Below are 23,135 nucleotides of genomic sequence, written 5' to 3'. Positions count from 1 at the left end.
TTGAAAGTATGACTGTAATAATATTGGAGCATCGATTCCTGGTCCATACTATTAATATATCCAAACTTGTGTTTATATACATGCCTCTCAAGTGTCCCTAAATAGGAGGGACAGTCCTTATTTTTGGTTAAAATCCCTCTGTCCCTCTTTTCCATCATACCTGTAGTGCCCCTCTTTGTTGTGAACTCTATATTGTTGGCGTGCGTATATAACAGTGCTCCACAGCAATAAAACTCACAGTAACATGGCTTTAAACTACAATACATAGAAATTTGCCTGTAAACATATGACACAGTATTATTGATGTAGATTACATTTTAGTTACTTCAATTGTTATTAGTAAGTCACCTAAAATTTCTCAGAGAAGCCCCCCGCCTGGCCACACCTCCACTCATACTCCTAAAATAAAAATGTCCTTTTTCTATTTGAAATATTGGGAGGTATGTGTATGTGATTCCAAGATACTGTGTAGCAGTGATGTGGGTTTCACAATTTGTCTCAATCCCATTTACATTGCTTCAATTTCTCTGCTGCCTTCCATCCTTGGTCTGAATCGTCTCTACCCACATCCTCTCCACAGGGAATATCCTGGCTCAGAAAGACTGTGCAAGAGAGAGGCTTCTGTGAGCTTGCAACAAGAGACACATGTGAAATGGTAAAATTGAGTTTGTTACCATGGCAACTCCACCATTTCATTAAATATTACGGGGCCTTTGAATGGCCGGATTTAACGTATAAAGGCAAAAATCTACAAGACAGGGTAAAGACAAAACGTAGAAATAATGTAAACGATGAACAAACCATGGGTCAAGGAATGGAGAAATCAGAATAGTCAGGAGCCAAGCCAAAGGTCAAGGAATATAGAGACCAGATAGTCAAAAAGGGAAGCCATGGTCAAATATACAAGAATCAATACAAGGATCACGCACTCTCAGGTAACCAATATGGAAACCACGACAGGGCACAGAGAAATGGACAAAACAGGCTTATATAGTCTAAAGTGCTCCCTGATTGGCTGCAGGGAAGCATGTGATCATGGGCATGTATGTGAAACACTTTCATGAAATTTATTGAACTTACCCTTTAAGGGTTAAACATGGAAACCCTTACATGCTTCACAGCTGCAGCGGCCGGCGTCTCTAATGTTTAGAGAGCTGACTACTGTGAGAAGAAGAGGAGCCACCACAAGGGGTGAGTGATGGGTGGCATTCCCACAAGCACGTGGGAATGTCGCCGGACCGAGACGTGCCCACCGGGTATGAGCGGACCCGGCAGGCGGAGACCTGAAAGGTAGAAGATGGGTGGCATTTCCCTTAGTGTGTGGGAAAGCCGCCGCAATGATGTGTGCTTGCCGGGACCCATGCCGCTCTCTGACAGGTGTGACACACACACTGACAGATACACACACACATTCACTGACTGACACACACATTCACTGACAGACACACACAGATTCACTCACAGACACTGACAGACACCCTGATACTTAGAAACTCACACACATTGTCTAACACTCTATTTATATGTAATTTAATTTTCATTTACATCCACCCAGCCTCCCTACCTTTGGGAGAGCTGGAGTGGATTTTTCCCTGGGGTCCAGTGGGGCTGGCTCCTGCTGCTGGGCAGGCAGGTATGAAGGCACAGGAGGCAGGCAGGCACAGGTAAATGGGCCGGTGGTCAGTCAGCTGACCATCTCAGATTTTCATTTTGCACCTGTTTTATGTTGTTTTGTTTACCACCTCTACCTCCTTCCATTCTTTAACATTCTTTATACTACTCTCTCTTAATTTCTGTCTTCCTCACTTCCCCCGTGACAAATGTTCCCATAGCTTATCTCTAGATTTAAATCACTAGTGACTGTTACCATTAGCCTTATGTTACAACACAACCGGTTACGGACAAGATTCTCTGCCATGGATGGCTTTAGATTATGCATTTCATTACCTCATAGACCTGACTCGATTTGTCATAGTTAAAATCCCATCTTCATAGAGTCCGCTGTATGTATAGTAGTCTCTTATTTCTTGTTTCATGGTATTAAAGTATATGCAGATGAACTGGGTCGCTAATTGTCTGATGGATATTGTTGCTGTATATTTCTTTTTGTGTATTCTGCCTTTATTTTTTATTTTTTTTTACTGTACTGTCAATGAAAAAAAAAAACTTTCAATAAAGATTGTAAATAAAAAGAATACCCATGTTATTGCGCCTGCAAACAGATTTTTTTTTTTCACATGCTTGTGGCATTTTTAGAATGCCATCAAAATATTCTAAAATATGTCAGAACAATCAGAATTTAAAACTTTGCACCCAACCTGTATTTTTATATAATAAGGGTAAATAATAATTTACATAGTTTATATTTTTGTATCACTGAACAAGAATCTATATATACAATTGCTGTTTTATTGTGCATTTACATGTAAAAATGTACAGTGCTCTTACAAATGAGCCTTTAATTTTAACATATGGACAGATAGTGAAAATTTTATTGATTTACAATAATCATCTGCAAAATTATAAAAGGCAATGTAAGAGCTTAAAGTCATGCATATATGAAAGAATGGGGATTTTTGGAATAATTAAGAAATGCGCTGTGTATTTTATTTTTAAGTATTGCATAAATATAATATGTGTAAGTCATAGAAAGTCATTAGCTTGTTATTTCCTTAATCCTTTATTACAATATATTTTGATCTCAGCCAAGTGTGTTCTGTTCCGAGACAATGCCTTCAAGCTGAAGCATATGGTTTTATAATAAGATGCAATGATTTAAATTTAAATGAAAATACAGGCTGTTTCAATTCAACTAACATGAAATACAGGCTGTTTCAATGCAACTAAAATGAGGTCCTATACTGAGTATTTTTGCCTTATAGACAAATTCTAATTCATGACTATTTTTTCACATTAATTGCAATTACTTGAGTCCCATATTTTCATTTTTACTGTAAAATCACTGAAATATATAATTTGTTTTGTAACATGATGGGTTAAGACTTAAAACCGAGGCAGACCATTTAGCTAAGCTTCCAAATGTTGATACAGTTCTTTGCATAAATATTGTGTATGTACCATTTATATGAATATAAATATTTCCACATAATGAAATGTAGCAAACTTCACTTAAAAATTATTTTTATATTTGACTAAAATAACTTACTTAAAGGGACACTCCAGGCACACAGAATACTTCTGCCCATTGGAGTGGTCTGGGTGCCAACTCCCACTTCCCTTAACTCTGCAAGTGTAATTATTGCAGTTTTTTTTATAAACTGCAATAATTACCTTGCAGGGTTAACTCCACCTCTAGTGGCTGTCTACCAAAAACACACATACAGGTCAAAATGTTTTGCTTCTGCTAGTTGGGGCTGTTGTGAGTTAGGGGCTTGCTCCTCTACTGGTCTACCTTGACCTTGAGGTTTGTTATCTCCCTCTTGCATGACTTGATCTGAGTGACCTTCAAGGAAGTGACAAACTCTCACTTTCTCCCAGCATTCCCTGCAGAGAAGAAGGGGCCCACTCATGCCGTTAATGAACACTCAACAGGACCCCTCATGGCAGATATCTATTGGTTGACGCTAAGTGCATGGGGCACTGGATGGACCCACTCACCCTGCTTTTCCCAATGTGTGTGGTGTGCCTGCACCACAGGAACTGCAACTACCAAATTTTTGTCACATACCTGCGTACCTGCGGTAGAAGGTTGGGAAGCCCTGCTATAGAGTAACAACCTGCTTTCATAATTCACATAATTTGTTGAATTAAGTCTACTTGCATGGAATAAAAAAGTTACAGCATAATTAAGATTGAGGATATTTAAAAAAATAGGTATATCACAAAGATTAGAAGAAGCACCAATCAGGGTTCAATTATAGTAAAAAATCCCAAAGTTTGAACAAAGTTTTGCCTCAGAACTGTTTAATTTAATTGAATATTAGTCAATTGAAGTTACATGGAACTGTGCATGTGACTAGAAAAGCCAAAACCAGGTAAGAAGGCTATTAGTTTTGAAGTACACAGATCTCTCAATTTCCCAAAACTCTGCATTTGGGCTTGTAGTCCATTCCAAAGTTCGCTACACTTGGCTCAATAGACCTTTGTGGACAATTATTTTGATGTCCAGCCAGCTTTAACCTCTTCCTGACATTAGGATATTCTATGCTATCCTGAAAACAGTGTGCTTTAAAGTCAAAGACATTAAACATTAGGTTTAATGTCTTTGCTTTGGAGAGATTCAAGGTATCAACACATACCTGTCACTTCCTTCTGTCAGATGAAACCATATGGAACCCAACCTGACTAATAAGGTAAATACAGCACTCAAAGTGAGCTATACATGCAGCCCTTTAAAGGAACACTCAAGTGCATGGAATACATATATGTATTCATATTGCTACAGTCCTGATTCCCCTTGTAATTTAGCACCTGACATCTGTACAAAAGAAAAAAAACAAATGAAAATAAACAAATTTTCTCCAGAGGCCAGTCACATAGAAGAGCATTGATTGCAATACACCTACAATTCCTCCATAGAGGATCATTGTACTCAATGATTCTCTATGGCCGACTGTGATGGCACTGTGCATGTACGCTTGAAGTCATGGTATGTTACCAGTAAAATTTTCAGCTCTCATACCCAAAAGGCTTGGAGGCATGGCTTCAAGCCATGCTTCCAAACCTTCTACTTAGACTGACTGAAAATTGTGGGAAATAGTGTTTTTTTATCTTGGGGTACCGGGACTATACAAAATTATTAATAGGTTGGTTAGGATCTGTTCCAAAAAAACATACAAACACAACAGGGAATCATGCGAGGATTAATTTTAGGTAGATACAAAATTAAAACTGATTCAGTTAAATATTAAGTAGAATAAGGATCTTGGAGAAGAGAATTGTCTCATGTCATGGTGTGAACAGCAGTACTTAAATCTCCTATATGTGAGGGTAGAGATCAATGCAATATAATGACCTTAAAATGTTTTCCTCCTACATTTAATATTCAAAGAGTTTGGATGTGAAATGATAAGCATTCATTAGTATAATTAGCACTTACCTTTACATGTGTTCATACTGTAAACAACATCCTACTTTATTAGCATTTTTTAATCTGTAATATAAAAGAGAGATGGGAAAACAAAAATGAAACTATTTATGTGTGGTATTCATCAGGTATAGGAGAATATTAACTAACTCCAAAGAACCCCTACTAAAGAGGAAAAATTTAAAATTTATTCAAAATTGGACAAAAGCTTTATTGAAATCAGTAGTATTCAAGAACTCAAATAATCCGTAAAAAATAATAATAACCTCATCACCTAACAAAAGAAAATATATACATATGGAGTCTCCTAATTAGATCTCAGTCTATGGAATGAATATAGGGAAGACATAATGTATGTTTATAATCACACAAAGGTAAATAACCCGACAATATAAACCACAATTGATCCTTAGAAAAATAACAAGGAGAACTCTTACAAAACAATCTACTTAATTAGTGTAGATCACCGAGAGTCAATATATTCATCTTTCTTCATATAATAATACTTGAGGTAAGTATGTATCAATCGAGAGTCTGTAACACTAACAGTAGTAGTGATCAGGTATAATACATATGACTACATAAACCCAGGAACCCAGGAGATGTGGGGGAAAGGGTAAAACAAACCCAAAAAAAACACAACAAACTAATGAAAAAAGAGAACATTCATTTGTAAGGGATAACATATGTCTAATGCAGAAGGATATATTGCAAAGCATATAGCCGCCTAATACCACTGACTGGATCTCTGATATGAGGGTGTATCTGAGAGTGCTATCACAACTTAAAGGGACACTGTAGGCACACAGAGCACTTCAGCTCATTGAAGTGGTCTGGGTGCCAACTCCCATCACCTTTAACCTTGCAAGTGTAATTATTGCAGTTTTTATAAACTGCAATATTTACCTTGCGGGGTTAAGTCCTCCTCTAGTGTATGTCTACCTAACAGCCACTAGAGGGACTTCCAGCTTCTTAGACGACTTTTGGTTGTCTAAACAACGCTGGACGCCCTCAAGCTATGCATTAAATAATGCTTTCCAACGGGGAGGTCTAATATGCACGCGCGGCCATTGCCGCGCATGTACATTAGGTCTCCCACGCCGATGGACGTCGGTAGGGGAGAAGTGTAGGTCGAGCCTGACCCAGCACCAAGGGACATCGACGCTGGGTTCTGGTAAGTATTTTAACCCCTTCAGTGATGTCGGATTGGGGGTGGGAGGGAGGAGAGCACTCCAGGATTCTCTAGTGCCAAAAAATTGGATTATAGCTAATAACTCCTACAGACAAATTACCTCTCACATACCGTGAAAAATTAAGAAGAACTAAGCTACTCAATGCTAATTTTGGCACCTGTTTGCGCCTTCATAATTTATACGTTATTTGTATTCATCAGTTATATATTAAACAAAGAATAAAGCTAAATGTGTCATTAAGATGTAGCCAAGTAGAACAATATTGCACATGAGTTTGTTTAATACAGTGTTATAAAACAAAAGGACCCTTATTATAACTGAACAAAACTGCGAAGAAAAAAATGGAAATAGTTAAAATCACTTTGATATGCTGACATTTAGAGACACAGCATTATCTCTTCTCTCAGAACAGTCATTTGTAGCACTTTATTTAATTTAGTGGAATGCACATGTTAACTCTGACCTAGAATTCTGTTTATAGAGATACAATTTATATTTAAAGAGGTGGTTTGTTTTTTCTCAGGGTTGTCTAACTCAAATGTTGAGAGCTGATGTATTACCTGACTGCATGATTTTATCTTTAATTATTATTATTATTATTTTATTATTTATATAGCGCCAACAAATTCTGTAGCGCTGTACAATGGGTGGACTAACAGACACATAATTGAGATCAGACCACTGGACGTACAGGAACAGAGGGGGTTGAGGGCCCTGCTCAATGAGCTTACATGCAAGAGGGAGTGGGGTATAGTGACACAAAGGGTTAAAGTAGGGGAATGAAATAGTTAGAGAAGGGTTTATTGAGTGCTTGGTAGGTCATATATGACTTTGTCCTTTGACAAAGACCGTGTAGGTCGAAACGTTGCGATGGAGTGGGTTCAATAAAATTGCCTGGTTTGTACCTTGGAGTGCCTCGACTTTCCTTCTATTTTGTTATTCAGCATTTTGGTCTCTGGTACTGAGACTGTCTGAGTTGCACCCAGCTACATACTGCTTAAAGGGATAGAGTGCAGTTCCACACCCTACCATAACTACTTCTAAGTTGCAGGAAAGGAGTCATGGGGTGGGGGATGAGAAGCCTGCTGACAGTTTAATTGATACGCTTTAATGAAGAAGTGAGTTTTCAAAGATTTTTTGAAGGAGTGGATGCTGGGTGAAAGTCTGATTGAGGAGGGATGGGCGTTCTACAGAATAGGTGCAGCCCTAGAGAAGTCTTGAAGGCGAGCGTCAGAGGTGGGGATCCGGGCAGAGGATAGGCGTAGGTCTTGGGATGAGCGCAGGGGTCTCGACGGGACATACTTGTGTATGAGGGAGGATAGGTATGTTGGAGCAGCATTATGTAGGGATTTGTAAGCAAGCGCCAGATTTTTGAATTGGGCCCTATATCTAACTCGAAGCCAATGCAGGGACTAACAGAGCGTGGAGGCGTGAGAGGTGCGACCGGACAGGAAAATAAGCCTCGCAGCCGCATTCATTATAGATTGCAGCGGTGCAAGCTGGGAACATGTAAGACCAGTCAGAAGGGGATTGCAGTAGTCGAGGCGAGAGAGAACAACAGCATGAACCAGTATCTTAGCCGCGTCTGGCATTAGATATGGGCGGATGCGCGCTATGTTCTTGAGTTGGAAGCGACAGGATTTGACTATCGATTGGACATGGGGAGTAAAAAGAGAGGTCAGAATCGGAAATAACCCCTAGGCAGTGAGCCTGCGAGGTAGAGGTGATAGTAGCGCCGTTGACTTGGATGGAGACAACAGGAGTAGCAGCACTTGAGGGAGGATGAACTCGAAGTTCTGTTTTGGACAGGTTGAGTTTAAGGAAGTAAGCAGCCATCCAGTTGGAAATAGCAGAGAGGCAGTCAGAAACACGAGTCAAGGTGGGCGGAGAGAGATCAGGGGAGGACAGGTAGATTTGCGTGTCATCTGCATATAAATGATATTGGAAACCAAAGGAGCTGATGAGTTTACCAAGGGAGGCAGTATAGATAGAGAACAATAGGGGGCCGAGGACAGAACCTGGGGGGACGTCGACAGAGAGGGGTTGGGGAGAAGAGGCAGAACCAGAGAAAGAAACACTGAAAGAGCGCTGGGAGAGGTAGGAGGAGCACCAGGAGAGAGCAGTATTCCGTAGACCAAAGTTATGAAGAATGTGTAGAAGCTGTTGATGATCAACAGTGTCAAATGCGGCAGAAAGATCAAGGAGGATTAGAATAGAGTATTGGCCGTGAGATTTAGCAGCAATTAAATCGTTGGATACTTTGGTCACAGCAGTTTCGACAGAGTGACCAGTGCGGAATCCAGACTGAAGGGGGTCAACAGTTACATTATTAATTAACCTTTCCATGAATATTGCAAATTGACGTTTTTATTTATTTTTATTTATATTTATTTATTTTCCCGTGTGAATGACCTGCCTTTAGATAACCCTGTTACTTTCTTTACCCTAGAAGACAACTGATTGTCCTGTTATTTTTTTTGTTGTATATAGAGCAGGCGGAGAAATGGATGCTTCAGCTCAGAGATAGTCACTGACAGAGAAATATAAACTCATTAGTGATGCAACTACTTGTTTTAAACACAAAAGTTGTACCACTTTATTCAACTATAAAAATTATCATTTGTTCAAAGCTTTGTATGTTTAGATCTTAAGCTCATTTTTGCAGGGCCTTCTTCACCTACCGTTTTCTGTATGTCAAACATGTTTTCTTAATTTATTGTTTATCTTGTTTTACATATTCTACAGATCTGTGGAATGTGTTGGCACTATATAAATAATTGGAATTGTACTTCTATGAACAGATACTTGTATCTGAGCCCTGTAAAACACATATGGTAGGCAGATTGACAGATAAATCTAAATAATAATTTATTTTAAATAATGTTTAGGTATGTATCATATCACATAGAGTTCTGCAGAATATCTATTTAGTAAATCGTCCATTTAACCGCTTAAAGATGTTATGACATTCCATGCCATCTTCCGTAGAGTGGGCTTTAACTATTTTAGGATGGTGTAGCACATCCTAACATTTTGGAGTGAGCAGAGTTAAATCCATGCTCAAAGTGGGTAGACCAAGGAATCAGTGAATACCCGAGGCTCCCCTCTATCAGCTTGGCCATATTTAGTGAACCCAGATTGATAGATGAGCTGTATGCTGCACTCAAAGTGAACATTGATAAAGTAATTTTAAATACATTTAGATCCCCCAAGGCTGAGCGATCTCATTCAGCTGCTTTGGGTTTCTATGAGTAAAATAAATAAACAGAAGTGGGAACTAAGAATTGAATATTTTTCTGTGTATCACAGCTTAAGGAAGTAGCCCACAATCAGGGCAACATGGAGCCTTTTGCTTGGTCAGGCCAAGGAGACTGGGTCTTCTTGCATGCCCCTCCCCTCAATTGTGATCAGTGAGAGACTTTGCCAGCTGCCCAGCACCAATCACTGTGTGATCTGTAGACATGTGCACAGAAATACAATTTGGTTTGGACAAATAATGTTTTATGAAAATATATCGTGATGGACTAATTTTGTGTTTTGTGTGGTTATGTCCGGCAGAATTTTAATGATGAAATCCATATTTGGAAAACTAAAAAGGTGTGAAATTATGTATATATTGTGCATATTTCTGCCATTCATTCACATATCAAGTGAAAAAAATTAGCTAGCAGAGGTAAAAAGAGAAGAAGCAGTAAAAAAAATATCTATATTTCTATTTTATATATGTATTAAATGTATTATATATAAATATAGATTTTTTTTGTATTGTTGCTTCCTTTTTTCCCTTTGTTGCTCAATTCTCACTTCATCAGTGAATAAAATCAACATTTAGTGACTGCCCCCTAGCCATTAATCAATTTTTTTTTTCCATGGGTCATCTTTTTTTGGTGCCTATGTACCAGGAAAGCTGCTTTTTCCCAATTAAATGATTATACTAAATAAAAAGTATTTTCATAACTATAATAGATGTTTTTTTGTTGTTCTGTACTTCAACAGTAGCACTGATAAAAAAACACATTTTAGTTGTGTCATATCAGTAAAAGTCCAATTTTTTAATTGCCAGGAAGTGATATAAAATCCTAGTTTGTTGATTTACTGTTTGATTACAGTATCAGAACATTTGTATATGTGTTAGGATGATAAAAATAGATTATATGGGGGGCGTGGCTGAATGAGCTACCGCACAGACGTCTCAAAGCGTAGCTCCGTTCCAACCGAACAAAAAGAGATAATATACACAAACCTACCAGCTCCCAAAGCTGACAATCCAATCTCACCCAGAGATGATCATGGTGCGAAAAAAATAAAATAAAAATCAGTACCCAGAGGCACAGAGAATGCCCGACATCAGGCTTTCCTTTGAGAGGCCTACTCCATGCGCTCCCGCCAAGATGGTGCTCGAAGCCCAGAGTAAAGAATAAACCTCAGAGGAGGCCAAAGACGAGAGAACTGCCACACCATCAGAAAGCAGCATACAATCAGACTCAGACACAGAGGGTGATTCCGCACCAGCGACAAGAAGAGACATCCGAAACCTCTTACAGGATTTTAGGAGGGTGTGGAAAGTGGACTGTTACAAACTGCCATTTGTAACTGGCACTTTAAATGACAAATTGCCCGGCTTCCCTGGGTTGTGGAGAAGCCTATTTGCCAGCCCCCTTCCTCATGACTATGGCCCCTGGGAGATTGTGCCCCTTAAAATTTATGTACTTTTATTGGGTGTGTATGGCCCTTTAAGAACCGTCTGGGGACATATTGTGACTTTGGTGAACAATGCCCCTTTAAGACGGTGTCCCCAGACCTGTAAAATAATTTTTCCCTGACTTTCTCCCACTTGGTTCAGTAAATGGGGCTTACTGAACCAAATACCACACAGGCGGACCACCCATAAGTGGAAGTGTGCAGGCAATTTACCTCCCAGGCGGTGAGGTTAATGCAGGTTAATTGCCGACCGCTGGGTGGCCGCAGTTCGTGCAAACGAACACATGGCGGCGGCCATCTTTGTTCATTCGAACGAGGTCAGCGGTATGTGTAGCCAAATTCATGGAACTAAAATTCGCTACACATTTCCACGAACACCGCTGACCCTTACCTTCTCCTGCACTAAACTTTCAGCTGCAGAGACTAAGTCCCGTTCGAAGATTCAAACGCACGTTCGAATGGGACTTAGTCGTTTTTCTGCATGAAATTGACCGACCGCACAGCTCAAATCTATGGAACTGTTGGAACTATGGAACTGTTTTGGGCAGGAAAATGTGCTCGGTCATAAAGGACTTCCGTCTATCTTTTTATCCACTGGATGGATTTGTCTGCTTTTTGAGAGTGTTTATGTTTGAAGTATGCTTTTCTGGAGATTGGATGTATGGTTTTAAAGTTATAGGGTATTTGTAAAAACTGTATTTTTACTGTCTGTGATAATTATGTTAACCCCTTGTGTAACATAATTATATCACAGGCAGAGGGGAGGATTTTGTGTGTAAATGCTGGGAGTGTTTTCGGTAATGTACGTGTATGATTGGTTGTTTTGTAACACCCTGTGGGTGGTCCTATCTAAGGGGAACCTGCATAAAAGAAGGTACTTTTGGTGTCAATAAACAGAATGACATGTCCCTCTAACTTGCAGCCTCGACTCATGTTTGTAGGGGACAGCTATAATCACTACAGGGATTGCTATGCTCTTCATACTCCCTTAGCTACTGAGCTCTTGTAAGAGCTCTTGTTCCTGATCCTGCTTTGCTCTACAGAAGGAAGAGGTTCATCTACTGGAACCTGGAGCCTGGTCGTAGGTCCAGGGCGCAGAGCAGACGGCGAGATACTAGCCCAGCAGCGGCGGTTCGTGGAGTCTGCAGTACTTATAGTGTCTATGCAGTAGTTATGGTGTCTACGGTGCTGATGGTCCTTTGGTGAGCGCTAGGAGCATCCTTTTCTATGGTCCAACTTCCAGCCAGCCTGGAGGCAACCGTAACATGGACCTCCAGGAAGCCCAAGCGGATTTGAAAACGCTACAAAGCAGGGTCACTGAAATAGAAATAAAAGAGGCTGCTCGAGATACACACATGCAGACCACCCAAAACCAGCTGGAAACACTGACCAACCAGGTAAAGAAACTTACCTACACAGTGAGAGTGCTTGACTCCAGACATAGACGCCAAAACATTCTTATCAGGGGGTCCCCGAGCATATTGGGGGGACGGAGCTGCTCCCCTACCTGCAATGACTGTTGACATACATGGCCCTATGGAAAGGGGAGAATAACCCGCTACTGGTGACGGCATTGACAGCAGACATAGCAGCAAGATCAGCAATTATGTCCCGATCCAGAGTCACTGGCAGTATTGAGTTTGAAAGCAGCTCGATTGCGATTTATGCAGACTTACCATTTACGGTGTTATTGGAGAAAAGGAAGCTGGCCCCGATCACCAAAGGGCTCAGAGATGCAAATGTTAAATATCGCTGGGGTATGGACCACACGCTGGAGGTTCCCGGGAGACAACACGTTGACTACCCTGGACTCGTCTGGAGACCCAGATACGTTCCTTCGGGGGCTGAACTTGCCTCAGCGAAATCAAAGAGACACTCAGCAAGCAGAAACGGGCTAGCAAATTGCCCCCAAAGCCAAGGCCCAGAGACTCTACCAGCTGACAACAGGGGACTCTACCCCGCACAGAAGAACAGAGATAAAACTCCTGGCCCCGGCATAACATACTCTCACCCAAGTTACACACAGCCTCTATATAGCACCCACCTCATCTAATCAAGGCTCACAGCATGTACACATAGTCTCTATACAGCACCCACCTCATCTACACAAGGTTCACAGCATGCACACGAGCCTCACCAGGCTGCCACAGACTTAGATAAGTCTGCACAAAATAAACAAGGGTTATCACCACATGAAACATTACAAAACAAAGCTGTTAAATATTGTACCCTGCTGTTATCCTTAGTGCTCCACATCCAAATGTATGTTCTTGAAATTGTCATGTTAATATATGTCATACAATGAAAAAGTGTTTGTTGAATAAAACTCCAATAAAATACCAATAAAAAAAATAGATTATATCGATAAAAATCGATACCAAAAATTAGATACACAAAAAATGTAGTTCAAATTTTACCATGCTAATAAAATCACCTATCTCAGCAAACAAATATGGAGATTCAGTTCCACCATATCGTATTAAAGGCACACTATAGTGTTAGAAATACAAATCTGTATTCTTAATACTATGTTGTCTACTTTTGACCTCCTCTTACTTGTGGCCCCCAGTAGCAAATAAAGGGTTAAAAAATAACCTGTATTTACTCACCCAATTCCACCACCGATGTCCTTCGGTGCTGGGTCAGCTCTCCACTTTCTCCTCTGACATCATCCAAAGGGGGAACTAATGTGCATGCGAGACAAGCACTGCAAGCACATTAGGCCCTCATCATAGGAAAGAATTGGACTTAAAGCTTTACTATGTGGATCTCACTGATGCTGGATATCCTGGTACAGAATGTAAGTGCCTCCAGCTTCATTTAGGGGACCCAGAGTCTGATAAACTCCAGTAAGTGCCTCTAGTGATTGTTTGGTAGGCAGACGGTAGAGGCAATCTTAGTACTGCAATGCAAACAGTGGAATTTCTCAAAAAAGGGTGACAGAGACTTTTCACCCCAACCACTTCAATGAACTGACGTAATCTGGATGCCTATAGTGTCCCATTAAAGGGACACTCCAGGCACCCAGACCACTTCTGCCCATTGGAGTGGTCTGGGTGCCAACTCCCACTACCCTTAACCCTGCAACTGTAATTATTGCAGTTTTTTTATAAACTGCAATAATTACCTTGCAGGGTTCACTCCTCCTCTAGTGGCTGTCTAGAAAATCTGTGCTATAGCATCGCTGGAAGTCCTCACGCTGTGTGAGGACCTCCAGCGTCACTCAATTCCCAATAGGAAAGCATTGAAAAGCATTTGCAATGCTTTCCTATGGAGAGCTCTAATGTGCATGCGGATTAGGTCTCCTCAGCCAGAGGGCGGGATCAGTCTCCCCCGCCGGCTGATGTAATGAAGAGGAGGAGCGGCGGCGACCCGAAACCACCGCCGAGGGACATCGGCGGAGATCTCAGGTCAGTAACTTAAGGGGTTTCAACCCTTCTGCAACCGGGGATGGGTGGTGGGAGGGAGCGGGGACCTGCAGTGCCAGGAAAATGGATTGTTTTCCTCGCACTGGAGAGTTCCTTTAAGCTCACCACTACTCCATGCACTAGCACTATTATTCAATTTGTCTCCTATCTTAAAATTAGTGTAGGATTCACTGATATTGGGGTTCTGTGGCATAGTGGTGGGCTTAAGAAAAGTTTGTTGGTGCTATATAAATACTAATTAGAACAATAATGACACTGAATAGATGTATTTTGGCTGGCCTCTTGATTTTCAGTATAAAATTTTGGAGCTGCAATTTTATCCTTTTAAAATAGTTTCTGAGCTTTTTAACCATAATAATAAAAAAGTGCAGAGGACAGGGTTGAATATGGAAAATGTTTTATTGAAGCACCTGAAATATTCCCTGCTGGAAGATATGCATAGCATTGCAATTGCTACAGGAGTTAATAGAAGGTGGCGGGTACCACATGGAGACAAGAAAATAATATAAGCCTCTCCTCTGTCCATATAATTAGAGGTAATATAAGGTTTATAAAATTGAAACAAGTATTTTCTTCTTTTTTTCAAGATGCTATAATTCGTTGTTATATTCTCTGCACATAAAAGGGTTAAATAATTCTCATTTAAGAAACCATTTCTCTCTCAGCACGAAGAATCACGCTGTTAAGAAAAAAAAAATCTGCAACCTGGCAATCAGTTGACAAAACGTTCTTCTCTCACAGTTATTTTGGAAATAGCACTTTGGATCAAACCAAATGAGTTCCAGCATATATAGAGTAAGAAGTAACTGCAACCAGCACTCACAAAGGGATTGGTGTGACAGCAAGACAGATGCAGCGTGACCTCTCTGCAATAGGTGTTGTGTATTGAGTGCAAAGTCTAATCAAATGAGTTCTGTCATGGCACTTGAATGCTTACTGGAATCTGTGCTCAACTTTGAATAGAGCTTGCCAGTTTTAGCTTTTAATGTATAAAAAAAAAAAGCATATGCAATCTAAAAATCCTGCTCTTTTTCAGCCTTCAATTTACAAGAAAAGTGAAAAATAGTAAGAGAAAACATATTTTGTGTTCTGTTGTTTTATTTGAAAAATAGGCTATAGATGTTAAAATATGTTGTCTTTGAGCTCTGCTGTGCTGTTTTGTATGCTAACAAACATTGTCTTCCCCAGGTGTAGTCAACCTGACTGGCTGTTTGTGAGTTATGGTAGGATCTGTGGAGTTGTTCTTCTGTATTAATTTGACACCCCCCACATTTTTAAGACCCAATTATGTATAAATACAATATGTCGAAATATGGTGATTAGATTTTAAATTTATGAATATATACTTCCGGCACACATGAAGGGTTTTGCAAAGTTTACACTTGGGAAGACTTCCTACATTTTCTAATAATACATATGTCAGCAATCTAATATTAATTTTAAAATGAACACACAACATGGCAATGTACATTAGATTATTTATCCTATGTTCTAGCAGTTTTTAGCTTCACTTGGCCACCTGTTTGAACACACCGGTGGATCCTTGAGGGGGGCATCAGATCAAACGCTCCAGTGAAAACATCAGGGCTGTTTTAATCTAGATGGATGCAGGGACCAAATAATTGCCAATAAATCCCACCTAATGATCATAGTCAAGTTGCATATATGAATGTTTATCTATCTCTGTGCAGTTGTATATGTGCATATATTTGTATTATATGTGTGTAGCTATTGCGTTTGGGTATGTGAAGGCGTAGGTGCAGATGGAGGTATTTGTTACTGTGTACATTAGACTTATTCATGGCAAATTTGCCAAACCATTTTTACCAAAAATAAATAGATTTTTTGTGAATCCTGAATATTTGGTGTATGTAGTTCTAAATTTTGGTTGTGAAAAAGTGATTTTGGAACTGAATTAGATTAACCAAAAGGCACAACAATTGTCCATTCAGTGTATTAGAAAATATATACATAATAGAAAATTCAGACAAAATGCGGGTACGACAGAAATGAATCTCAAAGTCTTGTATTGATGTTTGTAAGTGTGGGTACCTGTGTTTGTACAAATGTATGGGTTCATTTTCTAACTTAAAATCTGACAAAAATCCAGTGTTGCCCCTCTTAAGGTTAATCACAGTGAGGTTAGTGGACTAATACATTATTGTCTGCTGCTTTAATACCACTGTTGATGCTAGCATGTATCAGTCAGGAAGCCGCTGATAAGCTGTTACTTTCAAACAGCGATGTGGATTCTCACAGACAGTGGAAGGTGGGTTCATGGCACGCTTGCAAGACAAGAGCTGAATGTCTACTCGCTAGGGCTAAATTCTCACAAGCCAATGGCTACTAAACCAGTGGAAATTTTCACCTCTGCTAATAGCAAAATATATTATGGCACAGGAGAGGTAAAATTCAGTTGGTAGCATTCAGATTTTGAAGTTCTACAAGATTACTCCTTTGCCTTTCTTGATAAGTATTTCATATATATGTATATATGATGTTCCTTGAGATTGGTAAGACCTTAATTCATATAAGCAAACAAAAAAACAAATAAATATTTAAATAGTTCTCTGTAAAGTACAAAAGGAGAATAAACTGGCTTCTGCTTTCACATATTTTTCTTTCCTTATGCTTCTATTCATACGTGTTATTTTTTTTTTTCTGCCTTTCTGGTAATTAAATCTGTTATCATTCCCAACATCATCCACACATTTATTATCCTCTGTGTTGTATATTTTGCTATCTATTGTTTGAAGTCTTCTCTCTCCAGCTGTCTGGAGGGAGCTGATTTAAATTATTTTCCACTGGAAATCAGTAAGTAAGGTATTCTAACAGCCACATTATAGTTCACAGCAATAATGACTCTATAGAGTACTTCACAAAAGTGCAATAATTTACATACACAATGCAAAGCAACATGCAATAATCTACATATACATCTCTATTTGATGGTAGATCGATAGACAGACAGACAGACAGACAGTAAAGTTTTCAGCTACGAGCAATAAACATGGCGTCATAGAAAAATGCCCTCTTGCAACACCACTTGCATTTCAAGCATCCATGTTATTTCTACCATTGGCCTCAATTACATTCTAGCTGATAACATTGATTTGCAGTTTATCAGCTCTTGATAAGGCTTTTATTGATTCAAATCATTACCACCATTTCAATAATATCGATTTGCAAAATATATAAAAAAAATTGATAATACAATTAGCATTAAAAATATCGAGTTTGGTGATTCAATGTCGTTTATCGAGGGCATAATCCTTGATAAATGACCTTGAAAAATGCTTTTCTATTTTTCCTCCACTGGCAGCAATTGTGGCCAGCAGGCAAATTTAAAAAAATGCTCGGGGTTGGCAATATGCCTTCCACATTAGTGTAAGGGAAGTTTATTTCTTCTCTCATGCCCCCACTTGCCCTGAAACGAGTGGGGGCATGTATGCTAAATGGTGAGCAATCAGTGTCTGCTCATTGTCATAAAATACTAAAGACCGGGCAGCTGTTGATGCCCAGTAACTATTAATTAACAAAGAGAACCTGGCACAGGTTCCTTCCTAACCACCCCCATCGGCATTGGTAGGAGCTGTTAAATAAACATTGGTGGGTGGACAGATCACTGTTCATCCTTATCCCCAAATATGTGGCTATTATTAAAATAATTAAACAAGGAGAAATAGTGTCCCTCCGGGTCCCCACCCATGGCCAGTAAAGGGACACGCCAATGCTCAAATAAAAAAAAAAAATCACCATTTAGTATATATAACCCAAAGTAAAATGTATGCATTTAAGTATGCAGTTTTTTTTAATTGGAGTACACCTAAAACCGGCTAGTAAAAGTTATAGATCTCTTGTCTTAAGCCTTTGGAAGCCCTCCCCTTCTAACCCAGCCCCGATACTCCATGGCTGTCCAATTACAAACTTCTCAATGTGGCTTAATGAGACGTCTTTACAAATAATGCATTTCAGCAAGCTGAAGTGCTTTAGGGTTTGAGCATGTTCCTTTAAAATTAATGGGGAGGCATCTTATCCTATGCCCAGTCCCAGCCAGTTAGTAGATGGAGGCTATAATAGCGAATATTAAAGGGACACTGTAGGCACCCAGACCACTTCAGCTCATCACTCTTAACCCTGCAGTGGTATTTATTGCAGTTTTTATAAACTGCAATAGTTACCTCTAAGGGTTAACTCCACCTCTAGTGGATGTCTACCAGAAAGCCACAGGAGGGACTTCCGGAATTGAAACAGACTCGCTATGCATGAGGAATTCAAGCGTCAGATTTTCCCAATAGGAAAGCAGTAGAAAATGCTTTCCTATGGGGAGATCCTAATGCGAGCGCAGCTATTGCTGTGCATGCACATTAGGTCTCACCTGCCGGCGGACATCGGTGGGGAAAGAGCGTGGGTGGAGCTGAGCCAGCACTGAGGGACAATGGCGCTGGACCCAGATAAGCGACTGGGAGCCCCTGGAGGGGGCCTTGACAAATAGGAAATCTATAGTGCCAGGAAACAAGTTTGTTTTCCTGGCACTTTAACCACGGAGGCCTATTGAGCTCCTGAGCCCCACCCATGGGTTGCAAGTGGGGGCTATAATTAAATGTGCTTGGGATGGATATGACATAGTCCATCCCCCCAAACTTGGTGTGAAAGTCTCCAATCGGTAGTTATGGGTCCCCAAGCAGTTGTCCACCCACCACAAAAAAACCTGCCTATCCCACTCAAGATAATAATAGAAGCCATGCACAGGTATGGGTTAAAATTATTCCATTTGAAACAAAAGGGTTTATTCAACCACAAAAGGGTTTATGCAACCACAAAATTGTAGTAATTAACCCCTTAAGGACGGTGGGCATGCTATGCCGTCCTTAGTGACCTGGCTCTAAATGCCGGGGGGGTGGGGGGGGTGGCAGGTCCAGTCTTTTTTAGTAGTCACTTGGTCCCAAACACTGGCCAACATTGGCATTCAAATTTATTTATTTTTTTCACACACAAACAAATATTAACACTAACTTTGGCCAGTGTTTGTGACCAATTGGCTACTAAAAAAGACTAGACATACCCCATTTAAAATACCTTGGGTTGTCTACGTTTGCAAATGGTATGCCATCATGGGGGTAATTCTCATTCCTGGGCTACCATACGGTCTCAAAGGCAACGTATCCAATCTGGCGAATTTCATTGTGAAAAAACTGAAATATGTAACATGCTATATTTGACCCTGTAACTTCCCAAAACACTATAAAATCTGTACATAGGGGGTACTGTTTTACACATGAGACATCACTGAATACAAATATGTGCATTTTATTGCAGTAAAAGCTAACAGTATTGTGGGGCGTGGCCTGGAGCTCAACGGGAGCAGCCGCATGTCAGAGTAGCTCCGAGCTACGGAGGCCTAAACTTAGCGCTACAAATACCCAAAATCGGAACAACCAAGCCACAAAGATGTCTCAGCAGAAAGGCAGGCGCCAGGCAGACAAGGGGGACAAAAACAGCTTCTTTGCAGCTCGGAACACCCAAGGTAAACAAGCGAGCGCGCAAGACGAAGGGCAAGATGGCGCCGAAGAAGACGAAGGAGACAGACAAAATAACATACAGACGGACTTGCCAGTGACACAGGGAGTGCTACAGCGCATGCTGGACGCCATGCATGACAAGCTGCAATGCACACTACAGTCAGCATTGAAATAAATTAAATCTGACATCCAAGACCTGGGCAACAGAACTTCCTCACTGGAAGACAAAATGGATCAGGAGGAGGCCTATAACGCTATGTGGGCAGATATGGAAGAAATGCAAGAAGATATATGTGACGGTACAATCCGTTACTCCGTCAAGCATTCCCTTCTTCCCATAAAATAAAATCACCAAGTAATCCACAGAGTAATAACTTGCTGGTCTCGCCAAATAATCCGCACATGAGCCAAAGCTTAATGCTGGAACAAGACTGATTTACTGGCACACAGAACTCACAATTTATGCAACACAAAACTCCTCCTCTGGGCCAGGCTAGATAATTGAGTTTTAGCAATATACATAGCTCAATTATCTGCTGGCCAGAACATTTACAGTTTAACATACTTTTTACCTAACATTCATAACTCTAAAACCATACATCACATTCACATAAAAATCAATCCACTCAGGGGAACAACATATAAAAAAATGGCATGAATCAGACCAGGGGTTCAAAAGTTAGTAAAAGTATATTTTGGTCCCTGGCTGGCAGCATGGCAATCTGGTTTAAGCAGGTTCCTGGAGACAAAGAGGAAAGTAATCCAATTATCCAGGGCTATAGGCAGACTCCATTGAGCACATGGTTGCAAAAAGACATAAAAGACTTTAAAATACATAAAGTCCCCTTTTACACATAACACACAGACATTTCACATATCCCCAGATAGCTGGGATCTGAACGCACAAAACTACCGAATAGCGCTCAGATCCTATTCACACAGTTCAATTGCCATGGAGCTAAAGTCTTTCCCATAGTCTTTCATTATATGAATAGGCTCCATGGCATAGCTATCTGGGGGTATCACCGCTCACACAGGGCAAGTACCGAATGACCCCACTGTGTTTAAAGGGCCAGAATGAGTGACATGCACTCTGTTAGGGCCGAATACTGTTTTTAAAGGGCCCAATCTCCCAGGGCCATAGTCCAAAGGCAGCAGACGGGCAACCAGGCTTCTCCAATGCAATGTGGCGAGATTGCTCTCGTCACAATATACTTACATTCGAAAATAAAATGGCAGACATAGAAGACAGGTCGCGCCGCAACAACCTTAGGATTAGAGGCATATTGGAGGCAGTGGGCCCTACAGTCCTTCACGCACACTTGCAAGGCCTCTTTAAAGTCCTAGCACCAGACCTACCTCAGGACATGTTCCTGATGGACCGCTACCACAGGGTCCCTAAACCCAGCTTTCTATCAAAGGAAACGCCGAGAGATGTGCTGGTGCGGCTGCATTTTTTTCATGTTAAGGAGGTGATTATGAAATCCAGCAGGCAGCGCACGACATACCCGGCGCCATATCAAGGAACCGCAATCTATGCGGACATCTCAGCGGCCACCTTGAAAAAAAGGAAGATCTTTGCACCCATCACTGAAGTCCTCAGACAGCACAAGAAACCGTACCGATGGGGCTTCCCAGTTAAGCTCCTGGTTCAACACGAAGGCAAGATGGCGGCACTGGGAACACCAGAGGTAGGCCTAAGGATTCTTCGGGAGTGGGGACTGGCACCTCAGCAGACCACGACGCCGGCACTGGCACGAAGCAAACCAACAACACCGTGGCGGAAAGCGACCAGAAACAAATAGCAGCATCCACGAAGAGTGGCAAGTAAAACACAATGACTGTGGGACTTTATCATTTAAGTATGCTACTTTATTTTATTTAACGCAACTGAGCAAAACCCACAATGGAAGGACATGTGCGAATATATATAGGGAGAAAGGGGGAAGGTAGACGGCAACTAAGGACTACATGTTCTGAGGGAGAACACCCTAAGGTTTAAGGGTAAGAAATGCTGCCCCACACCACCCCTAATGTTAAGCCACCCACATCACACATAAGGGTAATAGAGAGCACCAACGGTGAGTAGGCCGCATACAGGCTCTGAACAGGCATGGAAGCTTCATGCATCCTCCCCCAGGGCACCTCAGGCAGGAGCCAAGCCAATTCAATGGCACTTTGTTTAGTTTTGCAAGTTTATCTAAGTTTTGTTTTATTGTTTCACCCTCTTGTTTGTCACATAATACGAAAGCACTATGATGACCCTCAATCCACTGTCTCAACCACGGGGAAAACCCAAAATAAAGGTACAAAAAACAGGGAATACACGGAGAAGGGGAGACCACCCGGTTCGAAATGGCTGGGTAGGGTGGTAACCCCCCATATAGAATACTTAACACAAACGGTAAAGCAGAAAACAGATCACAGACCCCCATGAAAATATATTCTCACAACACCAGAGGCCTTAACAGTCCTGCAAAACGCAGCCTTCTGCACCAGGACCTAAGATGCAACAGACCAGATATTGTGTGCCTGCAAGAAACCCATTTTAAGACCAAGGCGCACTACCCTCTGTTTAAACAGGACTACCCACACCAATTTCACGCCACAAATACAAGTAAGTCCAAAGGGACATCCATTTTCATACACAAATATGTGGCTTTTGAACTTAACCAGGTGGAGATTGATGAGGGGGGACGATATGTCATGGTAGTGGGCACCTTCAATGATGTCACATACACGGTCACAAGCATTTACGCCCCAAATTCGGAGCAAAGGAATTTCATACACAAAGTGCTCCGCAAATTAGAACCGATACAGAAAGGTATTAGCGTAGTGTGTGGAGACCTTAATCATGTTATAGACCCCAAGATAGACACCACGGTGTCACCAACAGCACCCAGAATGAGACCACTTAAAAGACAAGGCAAATCATTACAGAAACTATTACACACATACCACTATTATGATACATGGAGGGCGACTCACATAGGAGAGAGGGGTTATACATTCTTCTCCACGGTGCATAATACATACTCCAGGATTGACGGAATTTTAATGACAGGGCAATATTTAGACCAGGATCAGGAGTGTGACATTAAGCAGATCATCTGGTCAGACCATGCACCGATGACAGTGACACTTGCTGACAGATACGACACCACACATAGAAGCCCCTGGAGACTAAATGGATCCCTACTAGCTGACCCTCGCTTCCAGAAAACAATGGAACAGGAATTGCAAT

General features: G+C 40.9%; 1 long non-coding RNA gene across 1 annotated transcript in view; it reads right to left on the bottom strand.

Moving 5' to 3' along the window:
- Positions 1 to 23,135, bottom strand: part of LOC134612784 (uncharacterized) — a 915,097-nt gene that overhangs the window by 127,324 nt on the left and 764,638 nt on the right. The window contains exon 5 of the long non-coding RNA XR_010090954.1: positions 5,060 to 5,113. This is a non-coding gene — a long non-coding RNA (uncharacterized LOC134612784). The remainder of the gene's footprint in view (positions 1 to 5,059; positions 5,114 to 23,135) is intronic.

This window comes from Pelobates fuscus, chromosome 5, assembly GCF_036172605.1.
Source record: "Pelobates fuscus isolate aPelFus1 chromosome 5, aPelFus1.pri, whole genome shotgun sequence".
Lineage (NCBI taxonomy): Eukaryota > Metazoa > Chordata > Amphibia > Anura > Pelobatidae > Pelobates > Pelobates fuscus.
This window is presented reverse-complemented; position numbering and strand designations above follow the sequence as displayed.